The sequence below is a fragment of the Silene latifolia genome, chromosome 7 (assembly GCF_048544455.1).
Source record: "Silene latifolia isolate original U9 population chromosome 7, ASM4854445v1, whole genome shotgun sequence".
NCBI lineage: Eukaryota > Viridiplantae > Streptophyta > Magnoliopsida > Caryophyllales > Caryophyllaceae > Silene > Silene latifolia.
Genome location: NC_133532.1, coordinates 86322448 through 86349925, shown reverse-complemented (window position 1 = coordinate 86349925; position 27478 = coordinate 86322448).

The following is a 27478-nucleotide window of genomic DNA, read 5'->3' as shown; positions in this document are numbered from 1 at the left end:
TACAAGTATTCTAACAAGCAAAGTCTTAAGAAGAAAAAGTATCTACAAGGGCCTTATATACACTTGTCAAGCTTCCCAAGTAGACGGTTTCACAAAATTTTTCTAACATGCAAACTATATGTCATGATGCAACTAACATTTATACAACCTAATGCATATGCTTCTACCAACTAGTATGCCATATAATCTAAATGCAACTCCTAACAACACATAGATACACAAACCGCAACAACAAAATACACCACATTCTCCTTGACATGTAAGCCCATCCTCCTTATATCAACAATGAAAAAGAAATGGAAGGGAAATAGAGATTAGAACGATCATACCAAGCGGTCTTCATTTTCCCTTGCTAATGCCTCAAATGTAGTGTTGTATCTATGTGAGAAGAGAACAAAAGCACAAGTATATACAATTCTACACTACTAAATTAAAGAACATGTTTTTGGTTTTTGAAATTTTCAAATTTTTATGGATTTTGTTTTTATGAAATTAAAAGACATATTTTTGTGATTTTTCGAAAATTTTCAATTTTTATGCATTTTTGGAATATAAATTCCCATCCCCCACTTTATTTTGGACATTGTCCTCAATGTACATGTAGGATTAGGAATAAAAAGGAAATACATGTTTTTGAGTTTTTTGAAATAAAGTACAAATGCAATGATATGATATGAATGAATGCATGCTCTAACTAAATGCAATTCTATATAACATATATAACAAATGAATGCAATCTAAACTATACTATATGATGCATGATTTCTAGTAAGCTATGGTCACCCATGATCAAACCTCCCCAAACCGATTTAAACACTATTTCTAGTGTAGAAATGAATAGGTTTGGCCATTAGTAACTATGCATGAATTCTAATCTATATGCAACTATCTACATGAATCATGTGAGATAAATACAATGCAAACTAATCTAATCATGTGAGATATATTACAATGCAAACTATACTATATGAACTAACTAATGTAAATGCAATATGAAATATAATACAAATGCAAGCCTAAACTATATGATATATGTATGTCGCTTCATGGTTTAACCTCCCCAAACCGATTTTAAACACTATTGCTAATGTAGGAAGAAAGGGGTTTAATCATGAGGCAAATATATAAATGCAACTACACATGAGAGAAAAGGGTTCTTACAATCATTGTAGGAGATGAAGATGGTAGATAGGAAGCATATATAGCCATAACACGAGCCAAATGAGAGAAAAATATGAATTTTAGCCTGAACCCGCTCCAGATAAATCTGACCCGCTCGGGTAGACAGTGAACCCGCTCCAGATGATTTCAACCCGCTCGGGTTGACAGTAAAGACGAGCGTTTTTCTCAAAATCTGCTCGGATTCTTTGTCAGAGAAATTTTCTTCTTTTCTTGTCTTTCAACCAGCTCGGATTTGTCTCGGGATGCTCATATTTTTTTGAAATTTCGACCCAACGCCTTTCTCATGATAACAAAGTTACTCAAAAGCCCAAATTCTCCATTTTCTTCATTTCTTTACATTTTCCATCTTCTCATTTTCATTAATTTCCTTCAAAAGCTCAATTAAAATATGAGATCCCTCCCTTTCATCTCTCATGCAATTTATTAAAATGAATGCAAAACTACACTAAATGCACATATATATAAATTAATGGTTATTAAGGAACTCCATCAAACCAAAGATTATCAATAAACAATTTCATGGAAGATTATCACTAGCACTCAAAGCACGTAGAAGTCGGTCAAATTCTTGGGAGTGAGAAATAAATAAGCATGGATAACGACACAAGATTATGCAATGAAATAATGCCCAAGTAAGAGACCGAACAAGCATGTCAAGAACATTATGACAAAAATTATAAGAGAAATGATGGATGGTAGGAACATGGATTGGGTAGTTGGTTGGCAATTCATTCAACTCATCCTCCAAATAGTCAAAATCACCACATTCAATGCAAGTACTCTCATTATCATCCAAGGTGATTTTAATGGTGTCTATTTGGGGTTCCCAAATGTCCTCATCATATTCCTCATCCCAACAAGGTCCATTATCAAAGGGGTTGTCATAGCAAGGCTCGCCAAGCTCAACAGAATTGTCTCCCTCAAATATGTCATCCTCAAAGGGTGAGTTTTCACTCAAGCTCACATCCATATCATTCTCACTTTGCCCATTAACATCAAATTCCATGGAGGTTGATTTCATTGAAACACAAGAAGAGTAGGATGACGGTATCCAAGCATTGGTCTCACAATCAAGAATGTACTCCTCCTCATCATCACTCTCCTCATCTAGCACTCCATCCTCCCAAGGTGGGGTAATTTTGTGGGCATAGTAGGTTGACTCAAGGTTATAGGAAGGTTTCTCATCCTCACAATTCTCATTTTCATCATAGTTTTCCTCAATGAAGTTTTGAAATGTGGCTTTTATCGCTTCCATACCTTCCTTGGCACTTTCAAAGATGTCATGTATAGTTTGCTTGAGACAATGAATGGTCATGAACTCAACAAATTCCCAAAATTCCTCACAACTCATCTCACATATCCTACCACCACTCAAGTGAAATGCCAAGTTGCGGGTTTCAAGGTTCATGCCATTATAAACAACACAACATGCTTCATAATTCGAAAGAGTAAAACCATGATGCCAAGCATGTGTCATATAATCTTCAAATCTTGCAACATACTTATCAAAAGACTCATTTTAATGTTGCCAAAAAGTGAATGTAGACATGATAAACATATGAAATAGAACAAGTACAATAAAACTCAAGAAAAAAGAAGCACAACTAAAACTAGACAAAAGAACAATTCAAATAAACAACACCGTCCCCGGCAACGGCGCCATTTTGATGGGTGATGTCGTCGGGTCACATCCAATCAAACACATTTATAATACTCAACATACAACTAGTTAGTGGTAAGTCGAGGTCGATCCATGGGACGGTGGTTACTCAAATTATTCAATCTAATTATGGTTGTGCTTGGGGTTGTCATAATTATAATGGGTTGATGATTCTAATCTAATAAAAGTAATAAACAAGCAACAAAAGGAAAGATGTAAACAATTGATTAAAAATGCTAAGATATCATGGGTTCATAAGGAAATCATGGGAGTTGATCATACAAACATGTTCTCAATTATAAGCAAGCAATTATTGTTGTGATGGATCGAGTTGGTTTATATCTTACAATCCTAGGAAGGTTTGGGTCCCGGAGCCGAATCGATTAGATTGTACAACACCTACAAGTCGACTTAATCCTCTCTATCCAACTATATGCATGGTCTAATGAGACTCGAGTTGGTTTATGTCTTACAAGTCTCATTGAAAAGATAAGTGATGGTTGTAAATGCAAGGATTCATAGGCTTAGCATTTCATCAAACATAACATGTGCATAAGTTGAAATCACAAAAAGCAAGCAAATTAATTATGGAAGCATATTAGATTAAGCATGAATCATTCCCCATGTTTATTTCCCCTAATTACCCATTAATCCTAGCTAAGTAACTACTCACTCATGATCAAGTTTAACATGTTAATAAGGTTGTCAATCATACTAACAAAGCCAAATATGATGAACAAGTAAGAAAGATTAACAATAATTAAAACAAGGATTAAGAGAATTATACCTATGGAGATTCCAAAATAATAATGCAAAGAATAATAGAAGAACTTGAGATTGATGGAAGGTTGTCAATCTCCCAATAAACCCAATAATCTTCTAATTACCCAATAATAAACTTGAATTACTCAATAATAAACTTGAACAATAATAAAAGAAAGATTAATGTGTAATTTGTGGAAAGATTAAATGATAATCTATTATAATCTACTCCTAATCTAATCTAAGGAAGGATTGATTTAACCGAATGAAAACTTGATGGTTTGATTATTACAAATGGGGTATATATAATAGAGCATCATTAGGTTAAGCAAGGGTAAACTAGTAATTTAACAATGCTAATTGTTGGGTAGGGAATCGCCGGTCTCATGAGAGACTCCGGTCTCCTTTTCGCCGGTCTTTGAAAAATATACGCGGATCATGGTTCACGTAGCAAGAGAAGACTTCCTGTCCAGGAATACGCTCTTCCCGAGCAAAATATGAGCGTCCTGGGCTTCAACCCGAGCGGGTTGAATTTGACCCGAGCGGGTTGAGCTGTATCCTGCTTCACTTGAGCTCGGATTGTAAAACGGACGCCATTTTCTCATCCGGACTCCTATTGGAGTGATTCAAAAGCCTAGATCACTTGATTTTTCGACGCCGTTTCATCTAGCATACTTTCAGAGCCAAAGGAGCAACTCTTGTTTTGGGTTTCGAGCAATTTCTTCTTGCAATGTCTTCCTTCTCGTCATCCTTGCTTTTTAGCCTAAGATGCCTCTATATACTCTTTATTTCTACTTCCTTGGTCATCATTCTTACCTCCTCTTCATACTTAGTCCATCAAATATCATCAATAAGCTTCCAAATATGCACGAAAGACGGGAAATTCTGCCTAATTGTCTTCTTTCCTACAAAACATACGAAATGCACTAGGAAAGCAAAATAGAAAGCATTTGACGGATAAAATGGTCATGAAATGTTATAAAAGTATGCAAAATAGGTTCAATTAGGGGACTAAATGTGTGCAAATAATGTTCACATCAAAACCTATTCTCAATGGACGTCTGGCAAGATGGACCCTAATGCTCTCAGAGTTCGATCTCAAATACGTACCTCTGATGGTCAGAAAGGGACGCGCCGTTGCCGAGTTCTTCACAGACAATCCTATCAACGACACCCAAGCAATAGACATGTGGTCATTTACAGACGAGGATATCCTACAAACCAGTGTAGACTCTTGGGATCTTTATTTTGATGGAGCGTCAAATCTAAGAGGATTTGGAATAAGAGTGTTGCTCATTTCTCCTGAAGGCGAGCATATACCACTTTTTGTCAAACTCGACTTCGAGGTGACAAATAACGCACCGGAATATGAAGCTTGCCTCACTGGTCTATAAGCAGCAGTAAGTTTAGGCATCAAGAATCTTCGAGTTCACGGGGACTCCTTGATCATTAACCAAATTACGGGATCTTGGAAAATTCAAAGTGAAAGTCTAGCACCCTATCAGGCTAGGATAGATCAAGTGACTTATCTACACCTACCTCGTGAAGAGAATAAATTTGCAAACGCTCTTGCAAAACTTGCATCTTTGATTAATATGCCAGACAACATGGTAGAAATGCCTTTATGCATCGAACGGCGGTCAGAACCAGCCTATGTACACCAAATTACAGATGAAGAAGAAAGCCCAGGAGAACCTTGGTTCCAAGCCATTCTAAACTTCAAACTGAATGGTACATATCCACCAGATATGGATAGGAGGGGACAACGCGCCATACACCTACTAGCCTCTCAATACCTCCTCATGCAAGGAGAATTGAACAAAAGAACGCCTCTTGGTGTAGTTTTGCGTTGCCTTGATCAATCACAGGCACAAAAAGTGATAGAAGAAGTTCACGATGGAGAATGCGGTCATCACATGAGTGGACCCATGATGGCACAGAAAATCACGCGTCTAGGATATTATTGGACCACAATGGAGTCAGATTGTATCAAGTACGTCAGACATTGCCATAATAACCAAATCTTCAGGAATGTGCAACACGTCCCTTCCTCACTGCTTTACACCATGACCTCTCCTTGGCCATTATCTGCTTGGGGAATCGACATCATTGGGAAGATCAATCCACCTGGGACGGGAGGTCATTGTTTCCTTTTGGTAGCTATCGACTATTTTACTAAACGGGTCGAGGCGATGTCCTATACTGCTCTTACGGCTAAAAATGTGGCGAAGTTCATACAAACCAATATCATCTGTCAATATGGTTGCCCACATGAGATCATCAGTGACAATGGGTCACATTTCTAAGCCGAAGCTGCACAATTGCTAGTGATACGTGCCTAATGTATAGTCTTTTTGGCCTATTTCAGCACGTATTTCCATGCATTTCTATGCTATTTTTATAGTATTTTGCCCCGAATTGGCTACTTTGGTGTATTTTGTCCTTTTTGTAGGAATGATCGCAAAAGTAGCGGAACCATGCTCTTTTCTGCCCTTTTTGCATGCATTTAGAGGAGACGGGAGTATCCCAGAGTGAGATGTTGCACTGAGAAGTGTCGTTGCACGCATTACGAGGTACTTGGGTGAAGACGTAAGCTGAATTGAAGATCCAAGTGGTCTATCGAGCTGTTTGGAGGACGATCGAAGGGTTCCAAGGCTCCTTAAGGCTCGATCGAGAGGCTCATTCCTCGATCGAGTAGTCTGCACCTGACCAAGACCTCGATCGAGTGGCCAGTTGTTCGATCGAGGAGGTTCTGCTGAGCTGATGGTCGATCGAGTAGTCTAATCTACTCGATCGAGAGGCTTTTTGACGCTGTGGGCTTTAATTAGCCGTGTTTGGTTTATTTTGCATCAACGCTTAGACTTTTCCTATTTAACCTATGTTTACTAGGTTAATTAGGTATCTTTTAATCTGTTAATCACGTCTTACTCTTAGATCTCCTTTTTACTATCATTCATTTAGAAAAACCTACTGTTCTTTTTACGTTGCTTTCGCTGGGGGATTATTGCACTCGGATTTCGTCGTTCTTTACGCCGGATTGCTTAGATTGTAATCTTCTCCTTCTCTTAATAATAATTAACCTTCATTTGTTGTTTATTTCTTGTTTTTATGCTATTGCTCTTATTTTCCTTTTGCCCTAATTTACTTATCATTGCTTTTTATCATCATATCGTTATGTCATCTGTTTGGGAATTTATGTCTTTGTTAGATTAGTTATGAATATGAGTAGCTAATTCCCCTTCATGTTGGGATTAGGGGATCTGCGGTAGAATAATGACGACGTAGTAAATGAATTAGACGAACCGATTTAAGAGACTCTGTCACTATAGCAATATAATTGTAATCACCGACCTAGTTGAGTGCACGCTTCTATGTCACCTATTAAACCGGCTACAATTAACCCTGGATCGAAAGATTGGATTAAATAGGCCTGCTATAAAATGATAGACTACCCTAATGAGGACGAAAGTTAAGTTAGTGGTATTTTAGGGTGGGAAGTGGACCGAAAGGACCTTCTAATATCCGTCTCACAATTAGTTCGTCGAGTCATTTCTTTGCTAAGTTGTTGATTTACCGTAGTGAACCGAGTTCCGACATGTCTCCCTCTTATTGATAGTTGATTCATATTTCTTGCTTTTCTTTCTCTCGCCTTATTTCTCTTCTTTTTCTCCGTAGTTTAGAACCAAAAATTAATCAAACCCCATTGTTACCATAGGATTAGAGATAGGCAATTTGTAGTTGCATTACCTCCCGAGGATTCGATACTGATTGCCTCTACTACATATTTAGTTGAGACCGTTAGGTTTTATTTTTGATGAGTCAACGACAGGCGTGTCAAATTTTGGCGCCGTTGCCGGGGAGGCAATTGTTCCAATTACTAGCTGTTTTTATTTTTAATTCTTTTTTTTAGTTTAAGGAACGTCGTTCCTTAAACTATTCTCACATCTTGTTTGTAGTTTCATCTTATGCGCAGTCGCAAGGTGGTCCACTTGCTACCTTTTGATCCCGAGATTGAGAGATCCTGTCGCGCAAAGAGGAGGCTATTTCGAGAGCAACAGGAAGAGCCCAGTTCTCGCGGCAATTTTTACGAGAACGAGCTTTTCGAAGACAACCCACCGTCTTCTCCAGTTTCCGATTACTCACTTGAGTCTATCACTTTTCCAGAAGTACCAGAAATGGCCGAGGAAGCAACCATTGCTAGTCACTCCGAGCCCACAGCTGACAATCTTTATAAAGGGTTCGAACTGCCGGGAGATGCCAGAAAGTTCGAACCGAAGCCGTCTTATATAAGCATGGTAGAGAAAAACCAGTTCGGGGGAGCTGCGAAAGAAGATGCAGCTCAGCACATGGAGACCTTCATTGATTACTGCTGCTCCATACCTCCTCCCGCTGGTGTCACAGCTGATCAGATCAAAGAGACTATGTTCATTTTCTCACTCCGCGATCTTTGCAAGGAGTGGTACAGGATTTGGACAAAGCGCCCACGGCATAACATGATTGGAATTCGCTAGCATTGGCGTTTTACAAAAAGTATTTCTCTGCTTCGAGAACCATAGCCATCAGAGCCCAGATAACCAGTTTCAAACAAGGGCCCGACGAGAATTTCCATGAGGCATGGCTCCGTTTTAAGAAACTAGTGCGAACCATACCGCATCACGGTTTCGAGAAATGGAGCCTATGTAACCATTTTTACAATGGTTTATATGATGATCAGAGAGCCATACTAGACGCGGCAGCCAACGGTCGATTTTCTGACAACCTGGGGCCGACGAAAGGATGGAAAATCATTGACGATTTGGCCACTCACAGGGCCGAATACGGGAATTCGAGGGGAAACCAAAGGAGAGCTGCTGAGTCATCTTCAGTAGCTGCATTAGAAGCCCTTACTGCTAGGTTCGACAAGTATGAACTAGGGGGAACTTTCAAGCCAGGGATGTACCAGGTTAATGCTATGACAGACGGTCCTTTCGTGCATGCACGAGGTGCGGGGTAGAAGGACATGTCTCTCGAATCTTTGTCCTACTCCTTATGAGCAATGTCTTTGCCTTCCAACATTACGGGCAAAACAACACTCATTACGAGTCAAACATCCACCCCAATCTGAGGTGGAGTAATCAGAACAACATACTTAACCCCACCGCTCCTCCAAATCGCCACGACCTTACATTCCGCCACATCGAAGCAACAAGGCTATCGAAGCCTCCATCTTTCAACCCTCCTAATCAAGGTGCTTCATCATCTAGTGGGGTGAGTGAAATGAGTGAGCTAAAGACCATGATGCAGTCCATTGCAAAGCAGTTACAGCAGAAGGACACGGCATTCAAGGCGCTTGAAACTCAAGTTGCGCAATTAGCTGAGAATCAATCCTCCAGAAAGCCCGGTCATTTACCGACTCAAAATGACAAGAACCCAAATGAGACGGTACATTTGATAGAGTTGAGAAGCGGTCTCTCTTATGAGGGACCAGAAATGAAGAAATCAGACCTGGGAACAGCTGAAACTGTCGATGAACAGTGTTCTGGAAAGAAGAAAGGACCCACGACACAAGAGTTACTCGATCGACTGAAGTCTGGTGCTGAAACAGTTCGATCGAGTGGAATTGGTAAGGGAGCTGGTCGATCGAATGAGCACAGTGCTCGATCGAATGGAAAGGAAGCTGAAGAGGGTCGATCGAGTGGTACTGTTGCTCGATCGACTGAGGTTGCTGAAGGAACAGCTCGATCGAGTGGACACATTGCTCGATCGAGTGATATAACTGACGGGAAGCTTATTCGAGAGCCTGCTAGTGCTCGTTTAAGTGATGAATTACCAGAAAGACCTCGTTCGAGAGGTAAGAAGCGCCCAAAGGACACCGAACTTGCTCCGGAAGACACTTTGGAGGCGAGAAATAAGGGACTCGAGATTCCAATTACTGTTCCCTTCCCGAGGCGGCTACAGAATACCAAGATTAATCAACAGTTTAGCAAATTTGTTGAGCTGTTGAAAAGTTTGGAAGTTTCCGTGCCGTTCACTGAGTTGCTTATGAAGGTACCCTCTTATTTACGATTTATGAAAGACATTTTAGCACGTAAGAGGACCGTTAATGATAATGAGACTGTCGCTTTGACTGAGATGGGGTCACCCTTGTCTCAAAATAAGCTACCTACCAAGCAATCAGACCCGGGTAGTTTTTCGATCCCTTGTCATATAGGTATGCAGTTGATTGACAATGCGTTATGCGATTTAGGCGCTAGCGTAAGTGTTTTACCTCTGTCTCTAGCTAAGAGACTTGGTGTGACCAAGCTGAGTTGCACCAATATGACTGTCCAGATGGCCGACCGTAGTCTATCACGGCCACTAGGAGTAGCAGAGGACGTACCTGTTAGGATCGGGAAGTTCTTTATTCCCGTTGACTTTGTCGTCCTAGATATCCCCGAAGATGTGCACACCCCTATCATTTTAGGGAGACCATTTTTGTCCACTGCCCGTGCGGTGATAGATGTCGGGGGGAAGACTTTGACCTTCCAGGTAGGGGATGAGGAGCTGACTTTTCGTCAGTCCCAATTCCGGAGGGCTCCCATGCAAGCTCAGCCTTGCAATGCCCTCTCTTCTGTTGACCCTACTGTTGACACTCCAATTTTGGAGAATATTGCTGTTATTGCTGACCCTCCGCCTCAGATTGAGAGCAACAAGGAGGAAAATTCGTCTGTTGTCCTTACTGCAGGTACAGATGAAGGCAAGAAAGGAGCAATCAAAGGACAGGGTGGAACCAGTGTCAATCAAACTGGAGCCAAGAAGGCTAAGGAAGCTGACGCAGGGGCGAGAACAAAGACAGTTCGCACCTACGTAGATTGGAATTATATTCCTCCTCCTCTCAGAAATTCGAGTTCATGGAAGTCAAAAAGGACAGTTAGTATCGCTGAAGTGACGTCCTCCAGTCAGAAGCCCATGAAGGGGCTACTGACAGATGACGGGAATTGAACGGGGAAATGCCCCGTGTAACAAATTGTAACAAATTCAAGTTTTGAATTTCTTTTGAATTTATTTTACTTATTACGTTTTAATTAGGACTTTTAGTTTAGACTTTTAATTCTTTTTAGCGTGAGACTAAGACTATAGACTGTATTTCTGCATACTTGGTATTTTGGGATTTGTTTTATGCAGGTTTGGGGAAATACACGCATTTCAAGGAAGTACAGATGGAAATTCAAAGGAATATACACGAGGAAGTCCTCGATCGAGTACTTTTGTACTCGATCGAGCGAAAGATGGTTCGATCGAGTCTGCTGGTTACTCGATCGAGGAAGGCCTTAGACAGGCTCGATCGAGAGGTTGGTTACTCGATCGAGCAAGGGAACAAGACAAAGACCTCGATCGAATGACTTTAAATCACTCGATCGAGTGAAATGAACAGGGACCGAGGGAGTTTTCTATCTTAAACTCTTTAATTCCCTAATTTTATTTCATTTCATTTATAACTTCCGTCTAAACACTCCCCTTTGTGCGATTCCTTTTTCCCCAAATCCCCATCTTTTGCCCAAAAATCACCTAATCAAATACCTACATTCTCTTCCTAGTTAATTAATCCTCCATAGCCCCTTGTTTTCCCCCTATTTTGTGTTCGTTTTCACGGTTTTCAAAGGGGATTAGGGTTTGCGGTTTTGTCGATCAAAATTCCGCCATTGTTGCTTGTTTTTGGAGTTTAATTGCTAATTTGTAGGTCAATCATCATCAAGTAAGTGTTCACTCAACCTCTTTGCATTTTATCTTCGATTATTTTGAATTTTTATGAGGTAATTTGTGTTAGGGTTCGAAAATCCCATGTATAATCGAATTTATTCGATTAATTTGTGTTTATTTGCCCTTGAATAGCTCGATGATGATTTTTGCACAATTCCTCGCTGCTTCTGTATGATTAATTCGAATTTAGCGCGATTTTTGCGATTAGGGTTCCTGTGAGTCGAAAAATTTCGACTGTCAGACGGTTTTCTGTTGCTTTGCTTGCTTAACTTGAGTCCATGTTTACTTAATCTTTGTTGTTAATTGCCGCCACCGTCCCCTATCGCCATTACATGCCGTGAATTATTACGAATCTCGCGCTGTGAGTAGGTTATTTTCGACTGCCCAGAGTTATACATGCCCCATTTCTGGTTTTCATGCTGTGTAGCTCTTTTGCAGTCACTGACTTCTCTTTTTTATCATCACTCACATGCTGTTTTCGAAAATTTATGAGGAATTGTTGGTTTTGTATGCTGGAAGTCAGTTTTCCCGACTAATAGGGCTTTTCTTTTGCTGTCACATGTTGGTTAGCAGTAGTTTTAACCACGGTTAGCAGCTTATTTTCTTATTCATGCCCTTTTGACACTTTGCAGGATGGACGCGAGCTCCCCTTCTTCTACTAGTACGTCCTCCGGCTCTTCGAGAGCGAGCAAGTGGCCCGCCATTGTTGCCACTAGCTCCGCTTTGGTCACCACTGCAAAGCACGGTTTTACTTGTCTCAGTGCGGGGACGGTGTACGGCGCACCCGGCTCGCCCGAGAGCTCGGTTCGAGCTTCACGAGGCCATCACCACTACCAGGCCTTTCTCTTTCTCGGATCGTGGAAAGACTCCTCGCTTCCAGCAGCCTGGTATGCTGCCACCGAGGACCCTTCACCAGGCTAGCCAGTTAGCCGTCACTTCCAGCCCTTCTGAGGCTGTTGCTACAGGGGAGAGCGCACTCACACCTCTACCGAAGATGCCTTCGGTACCTTACTGAGATGAGACGGGATATGGCTTTGGCTGTATTCCCTCTCTACGAGTTCCACATCCGGGCCCGGCGACCGATTCCAGAGGGGTGGCCGCATCCTTCCTTCTACCGATACCCAGCGGACGGGTACCCTCCACTCTCTTCTGACTCAGAGGAGGAGCCGGAGGAGACAGAGGTAGCACGAGAGGTGCGGTTACGGGCAGAGAAGGCGGCGGCGAGAGATGCCAGAGAGGAGGCGAGTGACCCTCCGTTTACCCGGTCCGGATGATCGGCTGGAGATGACGACCGAGTCTCCCCCTTGTTTGTTCTTTGGTTTGGGAGACCGTTTTGTTGAGTCGGAGTACCTGGGAGACAGCGGGGCCGACGACGAGTAGCTACTGGTCTACTCACTTCCCCAGTTTTCTGGCTGGTTTGGGGAAGTCCGTGCTTTGTATGTTTTCTTACTCTTTTTTATTTCGTCTCCTTTATTTTTATTTTATTGGTTGTATACCCCCATCCCCCATTATTCTGCTGGTGTATGCTGGAGGACAACGAGGGCGTTGTCCGTTTTGGTTTGGGGAGGGTATTGCATCCTTTTGAGTCTGCATCTGCATTTGTTTTGCATTCACGTTTAATTTCCCAGTCCGCATTTGTTGTTTATTTTCATTAAAATCAAAAAAATCCAAAAAAATTAGAAAATGTTAAAAATTCAAAAAAAAATTCACGTTTATTTTTGCATTTAGGTTGAGTCGGAACGGTAGATTCCCGTGATGAAATTGCACTATAGCTTGTCATATTACTTGAGCCTTGCACTTTAATTGATGGTTTTTAGCTTTGTCATACGCATAGTCTACGAATTTCTGTTCAAATAATAGCTGACTGTTTAGACTTGACCTATAAACTGGCAAACTACTTACAAATTCTGAGTTTTTAGAGCCCATAACTGGTGACATTCATGACCAGTTTATTAGGAATTTTGAGAGTAGTACTCCTTGCATAGCATGTTCGTCTCTTTTGCACATTTATGACATTCAATTTCTCGTCAATTGCACATATTCGGGTTCGTGGTTGGTGTCACATGCAGGGAGGGTCTTGCAATTCCCCTTTCTTTATATCTTTCACCCATTTAGCTCCACATTGACCAAAACTTGCCTTTTTGACCCATTAGCTACATTCCAAACTAAGCCTGCCTAGTCAAGCTAGTTAGTCTGTCCTTTTGTGGTACGTTTTCCATTGCAGTTTGGTCCGTAATTCCTGTTTGGAGTTGGTGTTTGAATTAAAGAAGGAGGAAGTGAAAAAAAAGTATTGAAAAAAAAAAAGGAAAGGAAAAAACGTGAAGTAAGAAAAAGAAAAAAAAAAAAAGAAAAGAAAATGCAAAAAAATGAGTTTCACGTGAACAAAAGAAAAAGAGAAAAATTGTGAAAAAATGATTGTCCCCTCTTGTCAGAGTTGAGAAGATGTTCGAAGATGTACAATCGACAAGAGGGTTGGTTGTTTCAGTTAGTTGTTTCAGACGATATGTTTAAAAAAAAAGGGAACTTTGTGACCGTCTGACTCCTCCATTTTTATCCCATATTTTTTGAGGAGATTGTGCTTCCAGTCTAGTGAGTTTTGTGCCAAGTGAAGGGCACCTGTGTTTATCTTTCATTCAGTTTGAGATCCGGATGGTTTATTATGGTCCTGTTAGGAACTAGCTTGACGCTTTTACCTCCACATTTCCATAACTTGTTTTGCCTTCTCTCACCTGAACCTCACTATTCCCATATCATTTGCAAACCCTCGCTGTGACGGACATTTTTAGTTGGAGTGTGTGCATTAGTACTTGAATTGTCTTTCATTTTTGTTGCATGCATGCTATGTAGGTCGCAGTTAGGTGAGTGACTGTCTTTTCTTCTTTCTTTTACATATAACATTTGCCCTTTGCTTCATGAGAGAAGAGTGACCACGTGAGAGTCCGGTTTTGTTGGTCTTGCAAGGTCGATAGGTCGACTTTATTCTGAACGACTTATAATTCGTTTGCGTATTGACTACCCACTTGACTTTAATCGTTGATTTCATGTTGCATTAAAGTGGTTCAAGTAGACAAGTTAAGCTAGCTCTGAGTTATCATTTCCGTTCCATTAGTTTAGTTTTGAGTTTACTCGAGGGCGAGTAAAGGTTTGGTTTGGGGAGATTTGATACGTGCCTAATGTATAGTCTTTTTGGCCTATTTCAGCACGTATTTCCATGCATTTCTATGCTATTTTTATAGTATTTTGCCCCGAATTGGCTACTTTGGTGTATTTTGTCCTTTTTGTAGGAATGATCGCAAAAGTAGCGGAACCATGCTCTTTTCTGCCCTTTTTGCATGCATTTAGAGGAGACGGGAGTATCCCAGAGTGAGATGTTGCACTGAGAAGTGTCGTTGCACGCATTACGAGGTACTTGGGTGAAGACGTAAGCTGAATTGAAGATCCAAGTGGTCTATCGAGTTGTTTGGAGGACGATCGAAGGGTTCCAAGGCTCCTTAAGGCTCGATCGAGAGGCTCATTCCTCGATCGAGTAGTCGCACTGACCAAGACCTCGATCGAGTGGCCAGTTGTTCGATCGAGGAGGTTCTTGGTGATGGTCGATCGAGTAGTCTAATCTACTCGATCGAGAGGCTTTTGATTTGTGGGCTTTAATTAGCCGTGTTTGGTTTATTTTGCATCAACGCTTAGACTTTTCCTATTTAACCTATGTTTACTAGGTTAATTAGGTATCTTTTAATCTGTTAATCACGTCTTACTCTTAGATCTCCTTTTTACTATCATTCATTTAGAAAAACCTCTTTGTTCTTTTTACGTTGCTTTATTTGGGGATTATTGCACTCGGATTTCGTCGTTCTTTACGCCGGATTGCTTAGATTGTAATCTTCTCCTTCTCTTAATAATAATTAACCTTCATTTGTTGTTTATTTCTTGTTTTTATGCTATTGCTCTTATTTTCCTTTTGCCCTAATTTACTTATCATTGCTTTTTATCATCATATCGTTATGTCATCTCTTTGGGAATTTATGTCTTTGTTAGATTAGTTATGAATATGAGTAGCTAATTCCCCTTCATGTTGGGATTAGGGGATCTGCGGTAGAATAATGACGACGTAGTAAATGAATTAGACGAACCGATTTAAGAGACTCTGTCACTATAGCAATATAAGCGTAATCACCGACCTAGTTGAGTGCACGCTTCTATGTCACCTATTAAGCTGGCTACAATTAACCCTGGATCGAAAGATTGGATTAAATAGGCCTGCTATAAACAGTAGACTACCCTAATGAGGACGAAAGTTAAGTTAGTGGTATTTTAGGGTGGGAAGTGGACCGAAAGGACCTTCTAATATCCGTCTCACAATTAGTTCGTCTGAGTCATTTACTGCTAAGTTGTTGATTTACCGTAGTGAACCGAGTTCCCGACATGTCTCCCTCTTATTGATAGTTGATTCATATTTCTTGCTTTACTGCTCTCTGCCTTATTTCTCTTCTTTTTCTCCGTAGTTTAGAACCAAAAATTAATCAAACCCCATTGTTACCATAGGATTAGAGATAGACAGCTGTAGTTGCATTACCTCCCTGAGGATTCGATACTCGACTGCCTCTACTACATATTTAGTTGAGACCGTTAGGTTTTATTTTTGACAGGTCAACGACAGGCGTGTCAGCTAGTCAAATACAAAATCAAGCACCACCATTCCTCGCCTTATAGACCTCAAACCAATGATGCGGTAGAGGCAGCTAACAAGAATGTCGTCATGATTCTCATGAAAATGATCGACAATTATCGAGATTGGCCTAGGAAAATACCTTTCGCGCTATGGGGTTATCACACATTAGTTAGGACACCCACTGAGGCTACTCCTTTCTTTGTGACCTATGGCATGGAAGCTGTGCAACCAGTTGAGCTAGAAATCCCGTCCTTACGCATTTTGCTTGAAAGTCAAATTCCAGAAGCTGAATGGAATAGGGATCGTTATGAAGAACTCATCCTCTTAGATGAACGAAGATTGCGAGCATTACATAATGTGCAAACATATCAGGCACGTATCAAACGAGCCTTCAATAAACGGGTTAAGCCCAGGAACATCAAAGAAGGAGATTTGGTCCTCAAATCAGTCAGAGCTCTCCTACCTGTCGATCCACGTCGAAAGTTTAAACCCAACTGGGCCGGACCTTTCCTAGTCATGTCCATAGTCTCGGGGGGCGCTGTTAGGATTACAGACCTAGATGGGAATGAATTTGCTAACCAAACTAACCTCTACCAACTGAAACGATATTACCCTTAGTACAGGATAGGAAACGCGCCTCGCGTAAACACCCACGTGCCGCTCATGCGACACGAAATAAAAGTGGCCCTTGGCCCGCTGAAATAAAGCTCATGCCACTTTGCTCTTGCATTTTGGCATTTCGACATCCTCATATCATCAAATAAATTTAATTGTATTTTAGGAGTAAGTAAAGCTCAGGCTTATTTTCTAAAGTTCATTACAAGCTCTTGCTTCGAACAATTATTCTTTTACATTTATTCGAACTACGCACAGGGTTTGATTTCATTTTTAATGAATACGTAGGCAATCCTTCACAGGATACAACCCATTATTAAAACATGTAAATAAAAGGACATTTGCATTTGCATTTGGAATTCGACAAGAATAATAAAAGGAAATCATAATAGTTTCTTAACTAATTAATCTTTTATTCATTTGTTCCATAAATAATAATAATAATACGCCAAATAATAGAAAATGCTGAAAATAAATGCTAGGCTAGGATTCCAAAAACCCCGCCATTTATTACAACTTAAATAATAATAAATAAATACTATAATAAATGACTAAGGCTATTCTTCCATTTTTCCTTTTCCTTTGTCACCCTTGTCGTACTTCTTGTCTCGACCACGAGCCGGACGCTCTTGTGCTATCTCTGACCTAATCACCAAAGGTATCTCTCACGGTCTAGCCTTGCCATTTCGATCTATCACCATCTCTACGGCAGAAGCGGTCTACGGTTTCTTCGACGGATGAACCACTCGGAATCCGGCCTCTTCTTCCTCTTCAGTCAAGTACTTCTGGCTCTCCTTTGATACCTCACGAATCTTGTGTTGGGAAATGTGTCCTCAACAATAGTGCGATCATATGATTTAAATATCATTATTAAATCTCATTTCAAGAATACGGAAGGGATGATACTTTACATATATATATAGTCAACTGGTCCACACATATCGGTAATGATTGGTGGCTAGAGTTTGACATTCTTGTCGTGCTTGACGGTGGTGATCAGTTGATCCCTTATGGTCACACCTAAAGGACGATTCCCTTAATTGAAAAAGATTAATTAATTGTATGACGATACGAGTTAATTAATTCCTTAAAATTGACTAAAGTTAGTCGAACAAATTACTTGGAGAGATTTCGAGTTTTGAACTCGAGGCACGGAAATTATTATTTAATTATGTGATAATTAATTATTTGAGACGGGAATTAATAATTAACGGTTAATTATTAAAATTTGTACTAATTAACTAATGAGATTAGTATTGACACGTAAAATATATGTGCAGTTGTATACGTATATTTACAGAGTGTTGTTGATCAAATTAATCGGAAATTATTTGAACATAAGACGATGTTTAAAATAAAATTACACGTGTTTGTGCGACAAATATAAGAACCAAAATGGACCCGTAAATGGGTCATTTGTACCGTGTAAAACATGCCTTGTTTTGTGTGCACTAGACACAAAAGAGACAAGTTTAAAGCATGCCTTGATTTCTATTGGTTACTCTAACCAAGGCATTTTTTGTCTAACCCATGCACAAAAGCTATTGGGCATAAAAAAGACAAAAACAACACTCCCTATACCCACTCATATTTTCGGCCACTTCCCCATACAATGATGTGTTATTGTTGTTGTTCATCTTATGAGATGACAAGAAAAAGGGTGAAAAAAAATCAAGATTCTCTCTAAAAATTACACATGAAGTTTTGTGTTCTTTTGTTCATAAAAATTCTAATAAACTCCATATTATACTAGTGTAGTATTTATACACTTATTAGATTTATTTTAAGGTTACTTACATCAAGATCTAGTTAATCTTTATGTGGGTATTTTGGGTTAGTCTTGGGTGCAATCAAGAGGAGGTTTTCTACTTTGAAAACTTGGGTTATGGAGGATCATCCCAAAGTATTTGAGCTCAAGAACTAACAAGAAGGAGATCTTGTTGGTGCCCAATATGACCGAATTTTATATGGTAAGAATATGATTTCTTCTCTTATCTTATTGTTTGCATGCATAAGATCCGTAATTAATTTTATGACAAATTTTAGACATATATGAGTATGTTAATATGTATATGAATCTACATTTCCTTCAATCGGTATCATGAGCCACGGTTGTTTGCATGCAAATTGGTTAAAAGTTTTTCCGAGTTATAAGAATAACAAATAAAACTTGTAAAATTTGTGTTATTATGATATATCACGAAATTATTACATGCATGTTAATATTTCCGGTCCTAAAGTGTTTTAGGATATTTTGGTTAATTTTTCGGATTTTTATTGTTCATAATTTACAATAATGGCATTTAAATGTGATTTTATGAGTAAAAATGTCATTTTTGGTCGAAAATTAGCTATACTTCGAATTTTCACTTGATTTTTGGATATGTTGTTACATATATTATTTTGAGATAACCTGTAAATTTTCATAATTTTTGGACTTGTTATGCTCGAAAAATGAATTTTTCATTATTAAATTCGGATTTAAGTGAAAAATAGGTTAATATGAGTTAAATTTCGAATCAAGTCATAGAAAATTAATATGTTGTCACATGAAGTTTTACAAGATGTGTGTAAAATAATTGGCTATAAAGAAGTCTTTTTGCATGATTTATGGATTTTTGAAGAAAAATAGCATAAATAGTGACATTATTAGTGAAAATTAATAAAACATAATCTATAACTTAGGAAAAACGTGTAATGTTGCATTTTATTATATTTTTCAGATCTAAAATTGAAAAGTTAATGAAAATAATTTTTCCATGTTTTTATGATTATTTTATTAAATATCGATAAACCGCAACATTGTTTTTCCGGAAAATTTTCGAAATTTTTAACCTAAGATTTTGAACATTATGAGTGTCATGGATTTTTTCCATAATTTTCATGAATTTAAATTTCAAATTTTGAATTTATTTGAAATTTTGTGATTTATTTGAAGTTTAATAGCTTATTTTTGTATTTTTGGTCCATTTATGAACAATTTTGTAAATAAAAGTTAATTATGGTCAAATTATTAGTGAAGACTATATTTTGAGTCCTAAGAGGTTAGGGTAATTAACTTATGCATAAATATGAGTTTATGTATTTTTGTGATTATAAAATGTTGAAATCACGCAAATCCGTAAAAACCGAGTAATATACGATATTGGCTAATTAAAGGCGATTTAGCATAAAATTGAGCATGTTCATACATATTATAATGCTGCATTTTATTTATGATTGTCATAATTTTAATTTATGTAATTTTGAATTATGTAATTTTACTTAGTATGGCCTTAGGTTTTTAATTGGTATTTCCCGAAATGTATGGGAATATCGATTCGGTTGTAATTTTTATTGTGATCTCGTATCACCGTTTTGTAATTTAATAGATTTATTTTATTTTAGTTACAAATGTATAATAGGAATTATGTAATTTGTTATGTAATTTTATTCATTCCGGAGTTCCTAAAGACGGATTTCTTCAAGAATGGCGATACATAAAAACGGTGTTACCTCGAGATGCGTGCCACAACCGAAGTTCAAGGGACCAATGGAGTTGGTTTCCGAATTTGTAATAGATTAAGAGTTTTTCTACTTTAGGAAAGGCCATACTAGGATTTATTTATCTTTTTGCTTGCATTTTATTTTATGTCACATGCATCGCTAAATCGCCACAACTAAAACATGCATTGTCTTTTTAATCGAGTTTATCGACCGTGTCAATTACAATTATCGTAGTTCACCGCTTTAGTTCACTTAAAACGTGATAGATAATAAATTGACATGACCTCTCGCTAAAAACAATCAATTGAGACATAGCCTTACCAAATAGTAGAAACCATGAAAACCTATTTCGCGAGGGAGTGCACTCGGCCATCCCGGGGTACAAACCTTGTTACGTAGGGGAAGTGGGTGATAAATGTTAATCCACCGAATTCATATTGATAAGGGATGAATCGGCTATCCCGTGCCCAAGTTGATGTGGATTTGGATCATGGACACATTTAATCGAAATTTGGATTGAACTCAACAAAAGTTTTTCGATAAGGGATGAATCGGCTATCCCGTGCCCTTGTCGGATGTGTTTTGGGCTATAGATAATTATTAGAGTAATTTTATCGACCAAGAGTTCTAAAAGTAGAATCGATTAAAGAGTTAATCCACCGAGTTATATTGATAAGGGATGTATCGGCTATCCCGTGCCCAAGTTGATATGAATTTGGATCTTGGAATCATTTATCATAGTTGGGTAGAGGTCACTATGTAAATGTTTTACTTGTTATTTACAAGTATTAATAAAACGATGAATGTTAAGTTTTCCACTATTCTGTTGTTATTTTGTTCTATTTCTTTACCACAATTCATATACGATATCATTTCGTTTTTGATTCAAATCTCCATTAAAACATCGTATCTAAAGACAAAGTATGATTTTTCTTCTAACCTCGAATGAACCATTGCTAAGGATCTCTTGTTAAGAGTATAGATTAAAGTTATTCATTATCAAACAGGTTTTTGATTCTTGACTAACACTTCTACTTACAATGGATTGTTTTTCATATACTTAAGTGAATTAAGTACCTTGAAGCGATAAATTATTTTGGTAATTAGTTTTGTCAAGAATTCGTAATTGACCAAAATAACGCAACCACTTCAATGAAAGTTTTTAAGACTAAAACGAACAAATGAAGAGTAATCTTCATGAATTCAATTTTGCTTCTCAAAGCAAAGACTCATTGAAATGAGTGGGAGCATTCTCTTAAACCGTTAAGATGAGAACGAGGTTCAAGAAGTAAAGATAATAATGGAATTGATACAAGGTAATGTTAAAGGTAAAGTTGTTGAGAATAACGATACTAAACCTATCAATTCCGACCGATAAAGTTTCCATTGTCTTAAAATGTTGGACACGAGAAAGGAAACTACCCCAAATTATTGAAGAATCAACAAATTAGTTGTGGGACATCTAATAGGATCTTCTTCTTTAAATGTTTATATGATTGACATAAATTTTGCTAGTACCACTTCTTCAATATTAGAAACCAATGGAGGTTTTTCATCATTGTACTTGATACATAGGATGATTAGAATATGACGACTAGCAACAATAATTCCGAGAGATAGAGTAATTGTGTACTCAATCTAGTTTTTTGGATTTAAAGTTGTACTTAATTATGACTATTAAGTGCATAAACTCTAAATAAGAATATAAACTTGTTAAGAAACAAAAGAGGTTTTCACCTTTGTGACCCTTTACACCATGATTTGATGTATGGCTAGCCCATCATCAAGGTGATTATATTCTAAACCAAACTAGAATGATATATCATGAAGATGATGTAAGACTCAAATTGGTAACCCAAGATTAAACCTTAAATTTTGGAATGATGAGCGCAAGGAGTTATCGAGTACTCTTGAAACCATTAGATTGTTAATGGTATATGCGTATCTTGTATTCAAAGCAAGATGTCTCATGCCTTTTGGTAGAAAAGGAGATCGAGGTTGTAAATCATCTATCCAAAATAGGTTGATCATTATCTTTTACCAACGATTTAAGTTGACGCTAATATGTTCACTTAATAAGGTAAAAGGAGACATCTTTGAAGAACTTCAAAGAATTCAAGGAATCACGATTTAGTCGTGATGGGATTATCAAAGTGAAGACTTTGATATAAGCCAAAGGAAATGTGATATAGTATCACAAGTTAATCTCTCTTAGCACGCATTATGGAATAATGTGTGATTAGATAAGAAATCAAACGCTATTCGATATGGTTTGGATTTCAATCAAGTTACTTTGAGTTACTTGATCCTTTTGGGGATTTTTATCATTTTTGTCTAAATTATTTTTCCACTAAATCGAATCATATGAGATATGAAATGGTAAAAGTACCATGTTTGTAAGTTTTCACAAGAAACAAATGCTCATTTTTCCTTTTCCATAATCACGAGTACACCGGGTTTGTGGCTCGTGAAGCTGTCTTTCTTAAATACAAGTTTATTTCTAGAAGACAGAGTGGGAGAAAATTATACAAGAGCCACAAAGAATGTTATGTCGCAAGAAACTGGTCTTTCTTGGCTACATGAGACGTTTTGTGTAAGACGTTGTTTCTTTAAAACGTTTTGTGTAAGACGTTGTTTCTTTAAAACCTAGGAGGTTAAATTTGTCACTTGTTAAAGATGATGAATTCATGCTGCTTTTAAGAAAGTAAAGAGCTTATAACTTACAAAAGAAATTGTTTGATTCAAATTGATTACTTCTAGAAAGTAATGAACATATGACTTACATAAGAGTGTTTAAGTCACAACTCAATATAAGGCTTAGAGCCATGAAAATCCGAAATAAAAAGGCTTGATTAGTTGCAAAGGGTTTTGCACTAATAAAGAGAGATTTCAAGGTTGATTGGTTGCAAAGGGTTTTTACACCAATTGAAATACTTAAGTCTATTTGGATCTTCTTAGAGATTGTGTTTCATTATTATGAAATACATAGCGAGTGAATATAAAACCCACTTCTTCAATTAGAAGGAATGTATTCAATACATGTCTTGAGTTTTGAAGATTCTTGCAATCCTAAGATAATGTGAAACTTAAGAGAGGGTCTTAAGTAGGACATCGATGAGTTAGAATCAACATTTTGATCATGTGATAAAACATTTCTCGATAAGTCGAGAAGTTGTGTTTATACATGAAGTTTAGTGGGAGTTACGGATATTTTAATTAGTCCGATATGTGGATAACATATTGATCATTGAGAATGATTTAAGACTTTTGGAGTAATATAATACATCTTTAATATCTAGATTTATGTAGATAAATCCACGTGATATTAGCGTCATATAAGAAGTCTTACGTTGATAAGATTCATGACTAGTTCAATTAAATTGAACGTATTTGATTGGTTTCATTTACTTCCGCTGCCGGATCAATTAAATGAGTAATGATGTATAACACTTCATATACTTTGAGTATGATGAATTGTTTTTCAAAATCGAATTTAAGTAATCTTTACCTAGTATGTAAAGATTACCCTTAAGTGCTTGCAGAAGCATTAAGGAAGTAAAGCAAAGTGTTTATGATGCAATTTTGTGTAAGGGTGTTACACAAGTGACAATTGACAATTGAGATTGCGCATGGTTTCCGACAAAACCATAATCAAAACACATTAGGATGGTTAAGATACCATTGTGGCTATGATAATTAAGAAGTAGATTTTCTAGAATCGTTCTAGGCAATAAAGAACAATGAGAGATATTTATAACGGAAATTGAGTACACTTGCAATCATGAGATGTGCAAGAGGATGAGTCTCGCACACTGTGAAAACAGTGGGAGCTATTCTTAGGCTAAGAGGGCCTATGTCTTGATTGGATCTCGACACGTACTCAGAAAGTTTTGTAATGCAAATGTATACATTACAAAGGAAAACGAGTATGTAGTGAGGTTGAGTAAGGTACAAAAAGTTGATAAAACCTACTAACCAAAGCCTTCTCAAAGGCTAAACATGATGAGTCATGTCATTTCAATTGAATTGAAATGAACAACTACGTACAAGATCAAATTAGATTATAGAACATGAAATAGTAATCAGACATTGACTATTCATGTGTGATAATCGCATTTGTCGTTCGAGTTTTATTTTAAAACTCTTTTATTATACTTTGTTACATCCAAACGGGTTGTAGAGACAACGTTGAACCCCGTTAAAGTGAACACGGATTAGCATTGTATTCGCCCATAGTCACTTGTATGAGGTGACGTCTTGAAGTGACTAGAGTGTGATGCGATTGATGGCAAGTTCAAGTGCCATACAGTCATGTGAGATGACTAGTCGATCACATAGGCAGACTGTTAGGAACACTTTGTCGGGCAGTGACCGCTTATAGAGTTCTGGCAAATTTATAAAGCCTGGTCGTGGCGAGAGCTACTATAGTATTCTAATGAGTCGATTCTTTTGACTAAAGACTATTCGCCTAAGATGGCACGATTTCAGAATAACTTTGATTTGTGTTACTACGACCTTCGTAAATGGGGTCAAATGGGCATATTTTGGGTTATGATGGCTGTGGCTAGTCGAAGGGAATAAGTGCGATAGGAATTGTCCACCCCCTTGTCAGGGTTAAAACAATATCTCAGGGCCACTCGAGGAGTAATGAACTGGAAATGCGTGGCCACGCTCGGAAGGTATCCATGGTGGATAAATTCCGGTCAATCAGTTATTCTCCAGATCGAGGAAACCACTCTCGATGTGATCACTTGCAAGTACGACCCGAAAGACACCTTGCATTGAGTGGGAGATAGTAATAGGACAAGAGAATTGGTGACGCACACTTGTCGAGGACAAGTGGGAGATTGTTGGGAAATGTGTCCTCAACAATAGTGCGATCATATGATTTAAATATCATTATTAAATCTCATTTCAAGAATACGGAAGGGATGATACTTTACATATATATATAGTCAACTGGTCCACACATATCGGTAATGATTGGCTGGCTAGAGTTTGACATTGTCGTGCGACGGTGGTGATCAATTGATCCCTTAAGGTCACACCTAAAGGACGATTCCCTTAATTGAAAAAGATTAATTATTTGTATGACGATACGAGTTAATTAATTCCTTAAAATTGACTAAAGTTAGTCGAACAAATTACTTGGAGAGATTTCGAGTTTTGAACTCGAGGCACGGAAATTATTATTTAATTATGTGATAATTAATTATTTGAGACGGGAATTAATAATTAACGGTTAATTATTAAAATTTGTACTAATTAACTAATGAGATTAGTATTGGCACGTAAAATATATGTGCAGTTGTATACGTATATTTACAGAGTGTTGTTGATCAAATTAATCGGAAATTATTTGAACATAAGACGATGTTTAAAATAAAATTACACGTGTTTGTGCGACAAATATAAGAACCAAAATGGACCCGTAAATGGGTCATTTGTACCGTGTAAAACATGCCTTGTTTTGTGTGCACTAGACACAAAAGAGACAAGTTTAAAGCATGCCTTGATTTCTATTGGTTACTCTAACCAAGGCATTTTTGTCTAACCCATGCACAAAAGCTATTGGGCATAAAAAAGACAAAAACAACACTCCCTATACCCACTCATATTTTCGGCCACTTCCCCATACAATGATGTGTTATTGTTGTTGTTCATCTTATGAGATGACAAGAAAAAGGGTGAAAAAAAATCAAGATTCTCTCTAAAAATTACACATGAAGTTTTGTGTTCTTTTGTTCATAAAAATTCTAATAAACTCCATATTATACTAGTGTAGTATTTATACACTTATTAGATTTATTTTAAGGTTACTTACATCAAGATCTAGTTAATCTTTATGTGGGTATTTTGGGTTAGTCTTGGGTGCAATCAAGAGGAGGTTTTCTACTTTGAAAACTTGGGTTATGGAGGATCATCCCAAAGTATTTGAGCTCAAGAACTAACAAGAAGGAGATCTTGTTGGTGCCCAATATGACCGAATTTTATATGGTAAGAATATGATTTCTTCTCTTATCTTATTGTTTGCATGCATAAGATCCGTAATTAATTTTATGACAAATTTTAGACATATATGAGTATGTTAATATGTATATGAATCTACATTTCCTTCATCTTGTAGTCAACAGGCTCGTGTTTCCTCAATTTCTCACGCTCTTCAGGAGTACCAACCTTCCTCCATTGCAAGTATGAGTCAAATACCCATAAGGAGCCAACAGGAACTGGTATGAACCACATGTTCCTTTGAGCCCACCTGATTGCCCATTCCCGACAAATTTCTGTAGTATGTACCAATGCAGTTTGAGGGACGGTATCAAGCTTCAGAATCTTCTGTCTAAGGCCCACTTGTCTCATCAACCTCTCCGGATAAATACAAATCATGAATTCCAGGCCAGGGATACGAACTGACCGTGTCAGGTCCACAGATGAGACTCCAGTAACTGACCTGAGATGACACCACGGCACAATCCACCGGATCAGGGGACCTCCTTCGCTCTTCAACTTATTTTCCCAGTAATTGCAAACCATGTAGAGCCTGGTTCTCATTGCAATCGATCGAGCATGATATCATGGCGCATTAACTGGGGGATCGATCAATCGCAGCCGCTCCATCAGCCAAACCTCTAAAAGAAAGACGGGAATTAATACCTGTTTGGGCTAAAAATAGCACAACAAAGAAGGCCCACTTAATAAAATAAAGGCTTTGGAAGAAGTGATAAGGAGGAAGGAAGCCCGCGGTTGGAGAAAGGGGAAACGGGCTCAAGAGAGATCAGGAGCCCATCGTAGAAGGCGTCCGGATTAAGGAAAGAGGTATCAGGGAGAAGTTAGGGAGAAGTTAGGGAGATCGGGGAGAATTGGGAAGGGAGTCCGGGTTAGGAAAGAGTCCTTATGGAAATTATATTCCCTTTCCATATTCGAGGTAGGACATATCTAGGGTTCTTACCCTATAAATAGCCAAAGGATCAAATCAAGAAGGGATTCATAAAACACACCCGTATTCACACATCAACATTCAAGATCACATCTCGACATATAATATACGTTCATCTAAGATCTCGCAGGCCTGATACCTAGGGCCAGCAGGATTAGCTTCATGCCACAATTGCAATCATCCTCTTATTCATATAAGTGCAATACTTGGCAGGCTACCGTCCCTCCCGCGGTTGTTCCCACATTGGGTTTTCCGCGTCACCAAATCCTATGTGTCAACTTATATTACGCGCTTTATTTTTCTATTTATTATTGACATACGAGTAAATATACAACCAACCAACGAATAAGACTACATTGACCCTAATTAATCGACTTGGGTAAAAATACCTAAACAGTTTGGCGCCCACCGTGGGGCATTGTGGTCGTCAATCGTTGATATTCTAGATATA